The following is a 16,180-nucleotide window of genomic DNA, read 5'->3' as shown; positions in this document are numbered from 1 at the left end:
AAACAGACACAGTGAAGGGTAACTTACCACAGCTCGAGCCATTTTAGGCGTCTGTCAAGGCAAAGACGCAGGATTTGGTTTCTCTGTGTAAGATTACAGGACAGTTGTCAGTTTCATTTTCAAGTCAGTTGGATAAATTCATATCAAACTTCTCAAACTGTATCATTAAAGCATTGTTTAGGTGGACAAATATGAAAGATATGAAGATAAAACAGTAACAGCTGGCAATCAAGGGAAAACAACCTTACGAAAAAGGTCTTAATCATTATTGTTTTAAAGTAAATCTTTCAGTCCTTACTTCAGTGATTGTTTGAAGTCTCTGTGCTTGTTGTCAGTCGCAGATTTGTGTAAAATATTTGCAGTTTGTTAATAAAGTTTGCAGGAGCTCCAAAGTTTGTCTGTTCAATACCAAAGTAATGAGGAGACTGAGTGCAGGTTTGGAATCCTCAGTGACAGAAGAATGCAGCAATGTTTGAATTTGAATTTGTTATTGTTTTATTAACAACAACTACCAGGATCATACCATAGCAACACAGTGATGCCCAATCAAATGTCAGGTACAAGGGATAGCCCACATACACATCCAACAGCACAGTAAAGCAATGGGCACCAATGCCACCAGTCAGGCCTTAAAAATACCTGAGTTATATAACAGCACACTGACAGTGTCTCATCCAAAAATATAAAATGTATAAATACAGTTAATATCATTTTTATTTAAATTTTATTTAATTCTCTTCATATAGTGCCAAACAGATGTCTCAAGTCGTCACTGTTACAACATAGATAAACATGAACATGAAATCCATTATTTAATTCTCTTCCATTCACTCCAGTTCAATTCAATAGCTATATAGATGGATAGACAGATACTGTATTATATACTATATTGATTCCAAATGGAGAATTAATGTGTTATATCACCAGGATAATGAATTCAAGTAGTACAATCTCCAATAAACAGACAACACAGTTCAAGTTCAAAGTGCAATATGTGCAGGATCCAGGCTTTATATTGTAAGATGCAAAATGTTTATATATACATAATATTGTTGAAAAACTAAAGAAAGTTAAAAATCAAAATAAGTTTATTGTCACTGTGGCTGATGTGATTGCAATATGAACCCGGAAGCAGACAAGGGAGAGATGGAACTGAATCTTAACAAAAAAACAAACCATTTATTAGGTTGAAAGACACGAACACAAAACAAGGCCCAGCAAACAGGGGCGGAAACTAAAACTAAAACCTATCCTGGGAATAACTCGGTATGACTATGACAACTATGACAAGAAAAACATGAACATGAATCCGAGGAGGTGCATGCGAGAAACTCTGATGAAAAAACATGAACATGAACATGGACCTAAACAGAATCAGGAGATAACCTGAAACCCGGAATAACGTGAACGGAGGAAAACGCACCAACACTGCCCAGAGGAAGACAGCGGACTTAAATACACAGAAGAGAAAGGAGGGAAGTGGAAACACAGCTGACACAAATGAACCTGACACCACAGGGGAAGCAACATGAAACACACTGAACATGGAAACACAACCCTTTCATAATAAAAGACGAAACAAGGAGAGACGTGGACGTGTGATGGGCTGAGTTGCCAAATGGCTGGTAGGCTTTTAGCTAGGCTTTAGCTTCAGCCAAGTGGAAGCTAAATTGGCTAGTCATTCATATGTAAATTAGGTTGTTACCTGAGAATTCTGGAGGGGAGTGGGGGTGTGTGAATGATTGCTGATTTCTAACTGCCAACTGCCTCTTTGTTTGTCTGGGGGGGAGCTGCTAAAAGCGGTGAACTTCCTTTTGTGTTCGTCTTGATGCATTCTCAATCATCCAGGAAAATAAATCTCCAAAAGTCACCAACTTGGAGTGGTTAGTTTCCTGAGCCACAAGGAAACTTGTGTTTCAGTTTGCCATCTTAGGGAGAAATCAACACACATGGGTGTATTCAGTGTTGGGACTAACGCGTTATTAAGTAACGCGTTACAGTAACTACGTTATTATTGTGGTAACGAGCACGGTAACTAGTTATTATGCCAAAATCAGGAACGCGTTACTCGTTACTGGGATTTAGATAGGCTCGTTACTCGTTACTTCGTGTGGTGGCTATCGCGGAGCTTCCACAGATTCAGTAACATTAGCAAGTGGTGGAGGCCAGCAGGTGGAGGAGGGAAAGGGACGCAGAAGGAAAAGAGACCCGAGGCGGCCGCCGGTCCAAGTGTGAACTGAACTTCAGGTAAGAAGTTATGACCTGCAGTCTCTCTGGGTCAGATAGGAACCAAGTTTAGGTGGAGTTTATTTTCGTTATTCTGACTTTTTCCGTACTGCGTGCTAGCTAGCATGACAGAGTTTCTATACAGCTGGGTGGGTGCTATGAAGTTAATGATGTTGAACTTTATTTTGTTCATAAGTTATTAGAATTGCCAACCGTCTCATCTGGTATTCAGAGAAAATATTACGCGTTTCTTATTGAGGTGAAAAGGAACAGTTAGTCCCGTAATTCAGCTACAATGAAAAAGACACAAAGCTGGATTTATTCTGTGTCTTTGCTGCACAGCTGCCTCTTCTTCTCTCATTCTCTCCCCCTCCCTCTCCCGTTTCTACTTCAATCATGAAAACTGATCAATGATCAGCTGATCGGCTCTCTTGTTTGTTTATCTCCCACTTTGCGCCGAAAGAGGAAACCGGATGTCGCGGTAAACAACAGCAGCATGTTTAAGCTTGATCAGCTGTTGTTAGAATTTATTTAATATTAATTTCTAGTATCAGCTGATGTTTGCTGGAGCCACAGCTGTAAACCTGCTGGTCATGATATCGGTTTGGTTATGTGATGAGAGGGAAACATGAAGATGAAACCAGGAGATGTCCTTACTGAATCATCAGAGCTGTGATGGAGAAACAGGTTTACCTTTTAGGTGACATGAATGAGTTGAAGGGAAGTTATGAACTGTTTCTGAGAGACAAATAACACCAGGATCCTTTTTTAGGTAGCTGACAGCTGGTAACTGTGCAGGGGCAGCTCTAGCAAAGTGTTGCCAGGGGGGCCAGGTAGGGCATTAACAGGGAGAGGGGGGCACAAGGAAATACTTTTCTTTCTTATTCTCATTTAAAGTGTCTCGCTTTTAATAAATAATTATCTGAATTTTACAACAAACGATTGATAGATTGATGCATATACACCATCAGAACAGTGTACATCACTGTCACAACAGTGTTTATTTTCATTCAAAGGCTTTATGATTTTTCCTATAATGGTGGGCCGGTCTCTAGTCACAATGCCCGGGCCAATTTTCTGTCCCAGTCCAGCCCTGTATGCAGCTCATCTGCAGTCTGGTGTTACCTACATCTTCCTATTCAGAAGGCAGAATTTCCGAGTTCTGAGTACAATCGACAGCACCACGACTGCAGTTTTTGTGTTGGAAAAGGCGCACATGATGCTGTGACGTAGGCTAGAATCATGGCAGCAGTCAATGGCGGTCCAGGCGTGGGATTTCTCTCGTGGAAATATGCACATTATCTTTTCCTTTCTATTGGTAGGTGGCACAGTGCACTTGTGGCAAGTAAGCAAGCTAGAAGACTGGCAAAGTTATGGAAGCAACACATTAACAAGAGAATTCTGAGTAAAACCAAAGTTACTTTCCCTAGTAACTAGTTACTTTGAAAGTAACGAGTAACTTGAAGTAACTGAGTTACTTTTGATAGAAGTAACTAGTAATGTAACTAAGTTACTAATTTAAAGTAACTTACCCAACACTGGGTGTATTTCCTTTGTTGCTGAGATTTATTGATAAAAACAGTGCAAAAAAACCAACCATTTGTACACATATTTACAAATAATAATAAAAAGCGAGTGAGTACATTTCAACATTTTCAGCAATCACTCACAATCCTGGCACTGCCATGGTATCTGTAGTCTGCATTTACCACATGTGTATCTGTAGCAGTGAACACATCGCACAGTGGCATGATTGTTCTTGCATTTGTGTTTGACCTGACACATGGCTCTTTTTCCAGGGCTAGGTGTGGAGGGTTGTGTCCGAAGCAACTGTTCTTTTCTTGCCTTCTTCCCAGCTACATGAGAGTGAGCCAACTCTCTTGCAAGCTCCACCAGGAAGTCCACCCGTCTTTCCTTCGTCCCGGTGCATGCTTGATACAGCACATCCTGCGGAGCTCCATAGGATAATTCTAAAAAATGCTTTAGTTCCTCACATTTTAATGCAACCCACTGAATTAAAGCTGAAACTACATCTGAGTTGTATCATTTCAAATTCATTGTTGTAATTTACAGAACCAAAGTTAGAGAAAGTTGTTTCTGTCCAAAGTCTTATAGACATAACTGTATGATTTTCAATGATTTCAAGGACAGCTGAAGATAAAAAGTATTCAACAAGGAGAGACCAGGAATTAGTGACGTGCAGAGTTTGAATAAGAAGCTGTAATTAGACTGAATGCAAGACGAGAGTAAAGCCATGGAAACAGCAGGAAGTGGAGCAGGACCTGCGTGTGTCCATGAAGCTCGATGTTTTTGTGCACAGATCACATGCAGTCTGAAATGTTGTGCAGTCCAGACTGTATATTTTGCTGAGTGAAATACAAAAGCTTCCTTCATGGATGGAAAAGAAACTGTTTCAGTGTCAAATGAAACACTTTCTGTTGATTTCAACTCCCAGAACTGAGTTCAGCTGAGCTCCACGGTGCAACAATTAGACTCCACTATGTTTCCTCTGTTTTGTAACAGCAACAGGCTGTTTAGGGCAAGATTTGCTAAAAGGCTCAAAACAGCGCTTACAGACATGGTTGGTTTTTTGGGCCAATTACAAAAGTTCTGCTGTTTTCTAAACACAGGAGATGTGAGTTCAAATCTATAAAACACAAAAATAAGACATGCTTATTTGTATTAAATATCTGGATAATGATCTGTAGATGTTAAAAACATTCATAACACAGTTTGAATGTCCAGAATTGGGTCTTCATCAGGGTCACAAAAATCTTTGAGATTCTGTCTCTGACACACAATCCTGTCGCTGCGCTCGATTTGTAAACACTAACAGCTCTTTGACTCCAGAACCCAGTTTGTGTTGGTGCGAGGCATTAGTGGATCTCTCTCTTAGAGTAGAGTTAGAGTTACTACAGTTTCTTAGGAAACTGAAGAAGGCCCGTCTCCCTCCTCCAGGTTCCCGTGCAAATGTCAGACAATTCAAAATCCTGTTTGACTTTATAAAGGAGACACAAATGTGCAACAATCTTGACAGAGTGCTACAGTGTCACAGACAGTTGCACTGCCTTTGATGAGAAACACTGAATGATAGTAAAACTAAACAATCACTGCAACACACTGATACAGGAGAAGTTGTGATTGTTCTTTTCATTTGTCCTGTTGTGTAGTTTGGCTGTAGTATGCCCCCCACCCACCCCCCTTTCAAGAAGCCAGCTGTATGATCGCCCACATTAAGAGAAGGAGTTAAAAGTGGGAGTCAAAACCTCCAACTTAAAGTGGAACATTAATGTCACACAAATGCAGACACAGACTCAGTGCCATTTTTATATTGTTAGATTCAGAGATTTTATTGAAGTTCTCAGTTATATTAGGGACATACAGAATGCTTTCTAATGGAATAAGAGGAGAGAGTGAAGCAACTGTGCCACCCTAAGGACCATGGAGTGGGATTAATGATGAGTTGTGCTCATTTGATACCAACTAATGTGTGTTGGGTGCATTGTGAGCGCCGTCCCGGAGCGAACCAAACCCCAAGACTGGCAATTGGGACATTGAATGTCACCTCTCTGGTGGGGAAGGAGCCTGAGTTAGTGCGTGAGGTTGAGAGGAACCGGCTAGATATAGTCAGGCTCACCTCAACACACGGCTTGGGCTCTGGAACCAGCCTCCTGGAGAGGGGCTGGACTCTGTCTCAGTCTGGAGTTGCCCCTGGTGAGAGGCGGCGGCCTGGGGTGGGTATCCTGGTGTCCCTTCAGCTTGCTGCCTGTATGTTGGGGTTTCTCCCAGTGGATGAGAGGGTTTGTTATCTGTGCCTCCGGGTTGGGGTTCAGAGTACCCAGCCTTCTTGGAGTCCCTGGGTGGGACACTGGAGGGTCCTACTGGGAGACTTAAATGCTCATGTGGGCAACAACAGTGAAACCTGGAGGGGCGTGATTGGGAGGAATGGACCCCAGGACCTGAACCCGAGTGGTGTTTTGTTATTGAACTTCTGTGCAAACCACAGCTTGGCCATAACGAACACCATGTTCGAACATAAGAGTGTCCATAAGTGCACGTGGCACCAGGACACTCTAGGCCACAGGTTGGTGATTTGTTGAGTCTTCTCAGTTTGTGCTAAATCATTGAGTTGATTCTCAGTACTGTTCATTACAGTTCCTGACCTGTTCTTTCCTGTACCTAGATTTCCTGGACGCGTCCCTGACCCTGTGTGGATTGCCTGTTGCTGGATTGGCATGAGAGTGTAACGGTGTGAGGGTGAGTGGCTGAAGAGGAGTGAGCGTGCGAGCCTGGAAGAGGTGAGTGTAACACAGACGATGCGACGAGGAGCACAGGCAGACAGGAGGGGACGCAGCTGGAACTAATGGGCATAACGAGACACAAACCTACAAAGTAAAACAGGAAACTCACAGGCTGTTTCACAATACCAACTTGGGGACACGAACAGATAGGGTTGCCAACCGTCCCTTAAAAAACGGAATCCTCCCGTATTTAGAAACAAAAGTACACGTCCCGTATTGAGCTAATAAGGGACGCACTTTGTCCCGTAATACAGTGAGAATCAAAAGTAGTCTATAAATGTTAATGGAATTAACGCTTTGTTTGAAAACATAATTCCCAGCCCCTCTCCTGCTTTGTGACCAATGAGCTGACTGCACACTTATGACAATTCGAGTATGACAATTCAGATTATCTCATTGGTCGAGGAAAGGTCGCTTGCGGAGAAAATACCGGAAGACAACAGATGACCACAACAAGAAGCATGGCCAACAGGGAAACAAACGCCGACACTGCGGTGCAAGTCTCAGACGACAGTACACCTAAAGCTGGGCAGACACTGTGATTTTTTTCAGTCACGTTATTCAGCGCTTGCTCAAACTGCACGATTGACTCGCAGGGATTAGAAGTTTGCAGGTCACGATGCAGGTGTCACACTATATGGCCCGATGCTCTGATGCGACCTGAGTGCTCACACTGTGCCAACATAACATGAAGGTTATAACAGAAAATCTGTCGCTCGCTCTCTCTGTCTTTCACTCACACAGACACACCACCACCATCAACTTTGCTAAATTGCTAATGAAAAACATGATCAGGCAGCTGTGATTGAGCAGCAGTGTAAATCCAACTATTTTCACGGTTGTTGTGGTCGTGATAATTTTGTGATGCCACATCGAAAAGGCTCGGATGAGCTTTCCAAAGTTCTACAAGTGCCTCCATCACTTGTGTCCAGATCACACGCTGCACAGCCGTGCTGCGCCGTCTTTTTCACCGATGTTTACGTGTTTGCGCATGAGCAGTGTGAGCGGCTGTGGTGACACCCTCACGAGCGATTGATGATCGGGAGCTGGTCGTGAGGTGTTAATCGCTTCTCGTTACCCCACGTATACTACACGATGCACGATGAAGGCCAAAATCGGGCTGATCACCAAATCGGTCGCACGAGTCAAAAATCGGCTCAAAATGGGCCAAAAATCGCACAGTGTAAGCCCAGCGTTAGAGCAGCAATGTTTGTTCCCCTCAGAGAAAGAAAAGAAAAAAGGCTGTCAGAGAGATTTTTTTTGCAAAAGCTAAACAGATAGCTTGCATTAGGACCATAGATCCATCACACATAAGCATTAAAGGTGAACGCATGGCTTTGCGCCCAAAGGCCCTTGCAACATCAGTCAGAAATGCTTCCAAAAAACATGTAACTGAGGCAGTGGTATGGTCACATGTTAAATATGTAGCCACTGGTAGGGGAGAGGATGTTTTCCGTGGATTTCTTACTACAAGTTCGTAAACATAGAAAGGAGGCGAACCCTTTCTTTTTTTCATGATACTTCCTGTAGCATCCAAATAAAGTATGTCCTCCCGACAGCGGCTCTGGAAAATCTCAATGCTCCTGGAAGACCATAAAAAAACACCTTTTGGATGTAACATCACTTTCTGCAATACATCCTCTGGGTTGTTCTTCTTGTTTGCCACCATTAACTGGAGACTCATAATTTCATTATGATGAAGACGACTTTTCTTTCGGATTTCCAAGGCTATGTTTCTCAACACTTGAGGAGTTGGAACTTCATCTCTACAGCCCGATTGCACAACATCATCATCCATTTTGCTCATTGTTTCCAGATACATGGCTCTACACTCAGAAAAATTAGGGTTCTTAAATGGTTCTTCTGATGTCTCTATGGTTCTTTAAAGAACCATCATACGTCAAAGAACCTTTTTATTTTGAAGATGGTTCTTCAGCTATTACAAATGGTTCTTTAAAGAACAAAAGGTTCTTCATCCTTAGCTATCTGAGTTTGTTGGTGTAAAATGGCATAAATAATATTCACTTTAATGAGGGTGTGAATTATACTGTGTGTTTTGTTTGTGTGCGGAGGGGGGGGGGGGGGGGGGGGGGCAGATGGTGGGATACTGAATATTCAAATTAAAGTTAGAAACACTTGCTCAAAAATATTCTGGTGGCAGGGGTGGGGGCCAAAGCCTGAAGACCCCCAGCACCCACCCTGCAAACCCACTGATCACAAATAATGTGGTAACAGAATATAGAATTTATTATTAAGCCGTTTATGAATATGGTGAATTTATAAATTAACAATCTAAACAATCCATTCGGGGGATATTAGACAGATTCAGATACTGATCTATATCAGATCTCTCTCTCTCTCTCTCTCTCTCTATATATATATCTATATATATATATATATATATATATATATATATATATATATATATATATAGCAGCTGGATAGCGTAGTGGTTAGACTACACGCCTTTGGAACAGAGGATCACAAGTTCGATTCCTGCCTGGGGCGTCTGTATCCAGTAAGGGTCCTAAGGCTAGACCCCCTATGCTAAGCAAGCCTACCGCAGACATGAGCGAGACAGATAAATATGAAGGCATGCCGGCTCGGACGTCGCCCGGATCAACAAGGTCCGCGTCAGGTGTTGAGGAACCAGGGCACCCTGACGAAAAGTGGGCTACTGGAACAAGAAGGCATCGGTGGGCAAGAGACGAAAACAGGGCGTTGTTGGAATGCTACTATGCAAGTAACCCCGGCGGAAGGGGCTACATGAATAGGATGGGGGACCTATGGATTCTTCGATACCCAACATCCACAATGACGGCGAAACAACTAGTAGCTCAGTGTTCCAACATTCGAAAGAAGGGACTGCTCTCACAGCTAGAGATTGACGAGGTACAACACAAATGCTACGGCAAGGAGGAGTCAGGACGCCAGGTCAGGGGGGAGATATCATCACCCCCACCCGAGATTGGGTACATAGCCCCAAGTGCGATAGGAGAAGGATCGTTGAGTGCGAGAGGAACTGACCTGAAAAATAGGATCATGGCCAAGCTTGAAACCTGGATCCCCCGTAGCCGGTTACCAAGATTACATGAAGTTCCCTCAGAAGGTCTGCTAGATGATGTTAATGCAGCACTACGGGCAATACCTACAACCACGATTACCGACACTAACAAGCTGATCTACAATACGGCAACAGTGATCAGTGAGATGCTTGGCTACAAGTTGAACAGCGACAAGGGGCAGTACCCTCCATGGAGAAGGAGGCTAGAGGGCAAGATCAAAGTAGCACGGAGGGAGGTTAGCCAACTAACGGAGTTGCAGAAAGGCGCGACAAATAAGGTGCCTAAGAAATACAGCAAGCTGTCCATACCTGAGGCCTTGGAAACTGCCAAGCAAAGACTCGCCAGCCGCTTGAGGAGGTACACGAGAGAGCTAGAAGGCAGGAGAATAAACCAGCTGTTCTCCACAGAACCAGCAAAGGTGTACTCTCAGTGGCAAGGGAACAATAAGAGAACAGCACCACCAAGGCTGGAGACGGAGCAATACTGGAAGAGCATATGGGAGAAGGACGCAACCCATAACGGCAATGCTCAGTGGCTAGAGGATCTGAGGGCTGACCACAGCGACCTCCCTGAACAGGGTCCAGTAACCATCACAGTGGCAGATATCCAAGAAAGGGTCTCCAGTATGAAGAGTTGGACAGCACCAGGGCCCGACATGGTTCACGCCTACTGGCTGAAGAAGCTGACTGCACTCCACGAGCGTCTGGCAGCACAAATGAACCAGCTGCTAGCTAACGAGAGACACCCGGAATGGCTAACTGAAGGCCGGACGGTCCTGATCCCCAAGGACCCCAAGAAGGGACCGGTCCCCTCCAACTACCGACCAATAACCTGCCTCAGTACTACATGGAAGCTCCTGTCAGGCATCATATCGGCTAAGATGAACAGGCACATGGGTCAATACATGAGCGGGACACAGAAAGGAATTGGCAAGAATACCAGAGGCGCAAAACACCAGCTACTGGTAGACAGAACAATCAGCCGAGACTGCAAGACCAGACTGACCAACCTGTGCACTGCCTGGATTGATTACAAGAAGGCCTATGACTCAATGCCCCACAGCTGGATACTGGAATGCCTAGAATTGTACAAGATCAATGGGACCCTAAGAGCCTTCATCAGGAACTCAATGGGGATGTGGCGTACAACACTAGAGGCCAACTCCAAGCCCATAGCACAAGTCACCATCAAGTGCGGGATCTACCAAGGAGATGCTCTGTCCCCACTGCTGTTCTGCATAGGCCTGAACCCCCTCAGTGAGATCATTAACAAGACTGGCTACGGATACCGACTACAGAACGGAGCAGTTGTCAGCCACCTCCTGTACATGGATGACATCAAGCTGTATGCCAAGAGTGAACGAGACATCGATTCACTGATCCACACTACCAGGCTATACAGCAATGACATTGGAATGTCGTTCGGACTGGAGAAGTGTAGTCGGATGGTAACAAAGAGAGGGAAGGTAGTCAGAACTGAGGGGATTGAACTACCAGAAGGCAACATTGCAGACATAGAGGACAGTTACAAGTACTTGGGGATCCCACAGGCGAATGGGAACCATGAAGAGGCCGCTAGAAAAGCTGCAACCACCAAGTACCTGCAGAGGGTCAGGCAAGTCCTGAGGAGTCAGCTGAATGGTAAGAACAAGATCCGGGCCATCAACACGTACGCCCTGCCCGTGATCAGGTACCCTGCTGGGGTAATAGGCTGGCCAAAGGAGGAGATAGAAGCCACTGACATAAAGACAAGAAAGCTCCTTACCATGCATGGAGGGTTTCACCCCAAATCCAGCACCCTGAGGCTGTACGCTAAGCGGAAGGAAGGGGGCCGGGGACTGGTGAGTGTCAGCACCACAGTCCAGGATGAGACAACGAACATCCAAGAATACATTAGGAAGATGGCCCCAACTGACCGAGTGCTCAGTGAATACCTCAGGCAGCAGAAACCCAAGAAAGAGGAGGGAGACGAGGAACCATCATGGAAGGACAGGCCCCTGCACGGTATGTACCACCGGCAGATAGAGGAGGTGGCTGATATCCAGAAATCCTACCAGTGGCTGGACAAAGCTGGACTGAAAGACAGCACAGAGGCACTAATCATGGCAGCACAAGAACAAGCTCTGAGCACAAGATCCATAGAGGCTGGGGTCTATCACACCAGGCAAGACCCCAGGTGCAGGCTGTGTAAAGATGCCCCAGAGACAATCCAGCACATAACAGCAGGGTGCAAGATGCTAGCAGGCAAGGCATACATGGAACGCCATAACCAAGTGGCCGGCATAGTGTACAGGAACATCTGTGCCGAGTATAACCTGGAAGTCCCGAGGTCAAAATGGGAGATGCCCCCAAGGGTGGTGGAGAATGACCGAGCTAAGATCCTGTGGGACTTCCAGATACAGACGGACAAAATGGTGGTGGCTAACCAACCGGACATAGTGGTGGTAGACAAACAGAAGAAGACGGCCGTAGTGATCGATGTAGCGGTTCCGAATGACAGCAATATCAGGAAGAAGGAACACGAGAAGCTGGAGAAATACCAAGGGCTCAGAGAAGAGCTCGAGAGGATGTGGAGGGTGAAGGTAACGGTGGTCCCCGTGGTAATCGGAGCACTAGGTGCGGTGACTCCCAAGCTAGGCGAGTGGCTCCAGCAGATCCCGGGAACAACATCGGAGATCTCTGTCCAGAAGAGCGCAGTCCTGGGAACAGCTAAGATACTGCGCAGGACCCTCAAGCTCCCAGGCCTCTGGTAGAGGACCCGAGCTTGAAGGATAAACCGCCCGCAGGGGCGTGCTGGGTGTTTTTTTTTTTTTTTTATATATATATATATATGCAACATATATCATAATGATAATACTAGTTACTGTGAGCTTTACAAGCTACCCAGCAGTATGTAAAGTCAAATTATAAAATAATATAAGTAAATAATAATTGCACATGTGATCTGAGTACTTGTTTATCACTGCGCAATTTATTATTATATGTGCCAAGCCAAATAAATGACAGGGAGAGAGAGAGACATGGAGAGTGAGAGAGACGTTAGAACACGTAGTACAACCAAAGGGAGGGGGGGGGGGCAACTGTAGGGATGCGCATGCGCACACAGATCGCGCGAGCCTTGAACTTTCTAACGGAAAGAAAACTTTCTCTCGGACGTTGCCAGTGGATAACAGTCTTCAGTACCTGCTGGTCTTTAAAGGATTCTGGATTCCTGGACTGTTGGAAAAGGTAAAACATTTTCATAAAACCTTTTTATTGTTTTGTTTTTGTTACTCGTCATTGTAGCTTGCTGTTAATGTTGTGCTAACAGTAATGGTTAGATACGTTAGCCTTTGACGTTAACGCAGTTTAGTATCTGGTATAAAGAACTGTTTTCCTAACAAAACCACTGTTACAATTAAGTGAAGGTGCTCCCAAATAATTTGGCCTGTAAAATATGTGGCTATATTGCGTGCTGCGTACATAAACTAATGTCAGCTAGACAGATATTAAAATCAATAATATGGTTAAAGTCACCAAAATGGCGCCTGAAGCCTGTTGTGTGAGCTCTGTGTCTGGTCTAGAAACTCAGAAATTCAGTAGCCTGTACTTTGAATTGTGGAGTAGCTGTATAAAATACAGCAATGCTTAAGTGTTTTGAATAAATAGAAATGTGACACATGAGAAGTTGTGTCTTTGACTGTTACTGTAGAACTTATTTTCAGAGTAGTTGACAAATTATGCTCCAGTCATTTGATGTTACCAAGATAATGTCCGTTTTTATTATAGTTAAAAAAAAATTATGTACATTTCATTTATCCAACATCATATATTAGGCAAAAAAGAGGTCATTATACTAACAAGACCAGATAATCCAAAGCATAAAATTATCAATATTTATCTGAAGAAGGCTTAAAAGTTAGACTAAACGGTGGTATAGTGGTTAGCGCTGCTGCCTCACAGCTAGAAAGACTCTGTTCAATTCCCAGGGTCAACCGGGTGCCTTTTTGTGTGGAGTTTGCATGTTCTCCCTGTTTCTGTGTGGGTTTCCACCCACAATCCAAACATACATATCTGAATGACGACCCTGCCATGGACTGGCAACCTGTCCAGGGTCTACCCCGCCTAAAAAAAACAGCTGGGATAGGCTCCAGCACCCCTCCGATCCTTATGATGATAAAGCGGCTTGGAAAATGAATGAACAAAAAATAAATAAATAAGTTTTTGATGTCACAGAATAAAACAATGTAATGGAATTTTGTTTTGTTTTAACAGATCATGGCTCAGCAGTGGACTGCTGGAGAAGTATCTCTTTGGCTTGGGGAAAATGAATTGGCAGATTATCAACAGGTCTTTGTAGGTGAGCATTTCTATGGATGTGCCATATCAGTGTCCACAGTGCTCCACAAGAAAACCAACATATGAAAAACTGCTGAAACATCAACAGATATACCATGAAAGTGAATGTGGATTCTTCATTGTCTGCGGACTAGAAGACTGTCCCAGAAAGTTTTTGTCTGTGAAATCTTTGAAAAATCACATAAGGAAGAAACATAAATATCAGAAACAAGGATTAGAGTCTGCCCCAGACTGTGACCCTGTCATCCAGGAAACTGTTGAATTTCCCAGATCATCTGAACGAACTCTGAGTGAACTTGTAGAGAACTTTACAGAGACTGTGAGAAAACAACTGGCATTGTTTTCCTTGAATCTTCAAGAGAAAAGTATTGTAAATAGAAAAGTTCAAACATTTGTTCTTAGTGAAGTAGAGTCACTTTTCAAGTATTTTATTGAAAACTATAGGGAGATATTTTCTAAATGTTTGCAGACTCTTAATTTTGATATATCAAGTTTTCATTATATTGATGACAATAGTTTGGTAGAACATTGCTTCAGTGCAGTCAGCAACGCATATCAACTAGACAGATACTGTGTTGAGAAATTAAACTTGATTGAACCTGTTGAATGTATCCTGGGAATAGATCCTTTTACTGGGAAACAGGACACTTTTCAGTATATTCCACTTCTAAAAGTCTTAGAATTAATATGTAATGATCCTAACATTTTAAGACAAATTTTTAGGCCAGAATCCCGTGCTCCTGAAACCTTAACAGATTTTAGTGATGGGAAAATTTACAAAGAAAGTGATTTTTTTAACACAGACAACCCACATTTGAGAATTCAGTTGTACAGTGATGAATTTGAAGTTTCTAATCCATTAGGATCAAAGAAACGTCTACATAAAGTGTCTGCATTTTATTTTACTTTGGGAAATATTCCACCAAAAGACAGATCTGTTTTAAGACATATTCATCTGTTGATACTTGTCAAACATAGATTGGTGAAAACATATGGATTTGAGAAAATATTAGAACCATTAATTTGTGACCTACAGGTTTTGCAAGAACGTGGATTACGATTAAAATTTGAAGACAGACAGTACTGCATCAAAGGTGGTCTGGCCACAATATCTGCAGACAACTTAACCTCTCACACACTTGCAGGTTTTAGCTGCTCATTCAGTAATGGTAGAATATGCAGGTTTTGTATGTGTCATTACAAGGACCTGTCTAGGATCATTAGTGAGGGAGATTGTGTTCTTAGAACAAAGACTGTTCATGCATACCATCTGCAATGTGTTGAAGATGACCCCCACTGTAGGTCAGTGTATGGTGTAACTGGCCCATGTGCCTTCAACAAGCTGTCATATTTTGATACCACAAATGCATTCCCACCTGATTTAATGCATGATTTTCTTGAGGGGGTCATTCCTCTTGTTTTGAAGTCTGTTGTAAAAGCCTTGCACGAGGACAAAACCGTTACTATCCAAGAGGTGAATGACAGCATAAGGACTTTTAGTTTTGGACAGAATGACTGCACCTCCAAACCTGCTCTAATATCTGAGAAGGTAGCACTGGATGGAAATATCTCTGGAACTGCTGTTGAGAAATGGACATTATTTAGGACTCTGCCTTTCCTCATAGGCTCCAGGATTGAAAAGGGTAACAAGTTTTGGCAGCTTTATCTTTTGGTTCGAGAAATAGAAGAGATTATTCTTGCTCCAACCATCAGCACTGACTGGATTAGTAATCTACATGAACTGATCACTTACTTTTTGACAGATTTCATCAATCTGTTTCCTGGTGTGTTTACACCCAAGCTGCATTTTCTGCTACATTATCCTCAGCTCATCCTTGATTATGGGTCACTCCGCTCTCATTGGTGCATGAGGTTTGAAGCCAGACATCAATATTTCAAGACAGTAGCAAGAATCACCAATAACTATATTAACATTTGTCAGACTTTGGCAAAGAGGAATCAGCTTCGTCAATGCTGGGAGTGGCAGCCTGAACGGATCATCAGGAGCGATCATACACAAGCAGCAGTTAATAACTTATCACTTCAAGAACTTCCAGTGAACTTGCAGATTTGTTTGCAAAACTTGGAGACAGCCGTTACTGTGGATGAGAAACTCTGGACAAGTAAATGCATCATTTTAAACTCTGTAAAATATGCAGTTGGAGATTTCTTCATTTTGGAACTTGTGCATGCAGAGCAAATTCCACTGTTTGTGAAAATAGTCCCGATTGTGTATATCAGGGCCAACTGG

General features: G+C 43.3%; 1 protein-coding gene across 1 annotated transcript in view; it reads left to right on the top strand.

The window, feature by feature from the left end:
• LOC112432436 (protein NLRC3) overlaps positions 1-16,180 on the top strand; it is a 3,307,575-nt gene that overhangs the window by 2,135,708 nt on the left and 1,155,687 nt on the right. The gene's annotated exons all lie outside the window — the stretch shown is intronic.

Source organism: Maylandia zebra, unplaced genomic scaffold (genome assembly GCF_041146795.1).
Source record: "Maylandia zebra isolate NMK-2024a unplaced genomic scaffold, Mzebra_GT3a scaffold03, whole genome shotgun sequence".
NCBI classification, from domain to species: Eukaryota; Metazoa; Chordata; class Actinopteri; order Cichliformes; family Cichlidae; genus Maylandia; species Maylandia zebra.
This window is presented reverse-complemented; position numbering and strand designations above follow the sequence as displayed.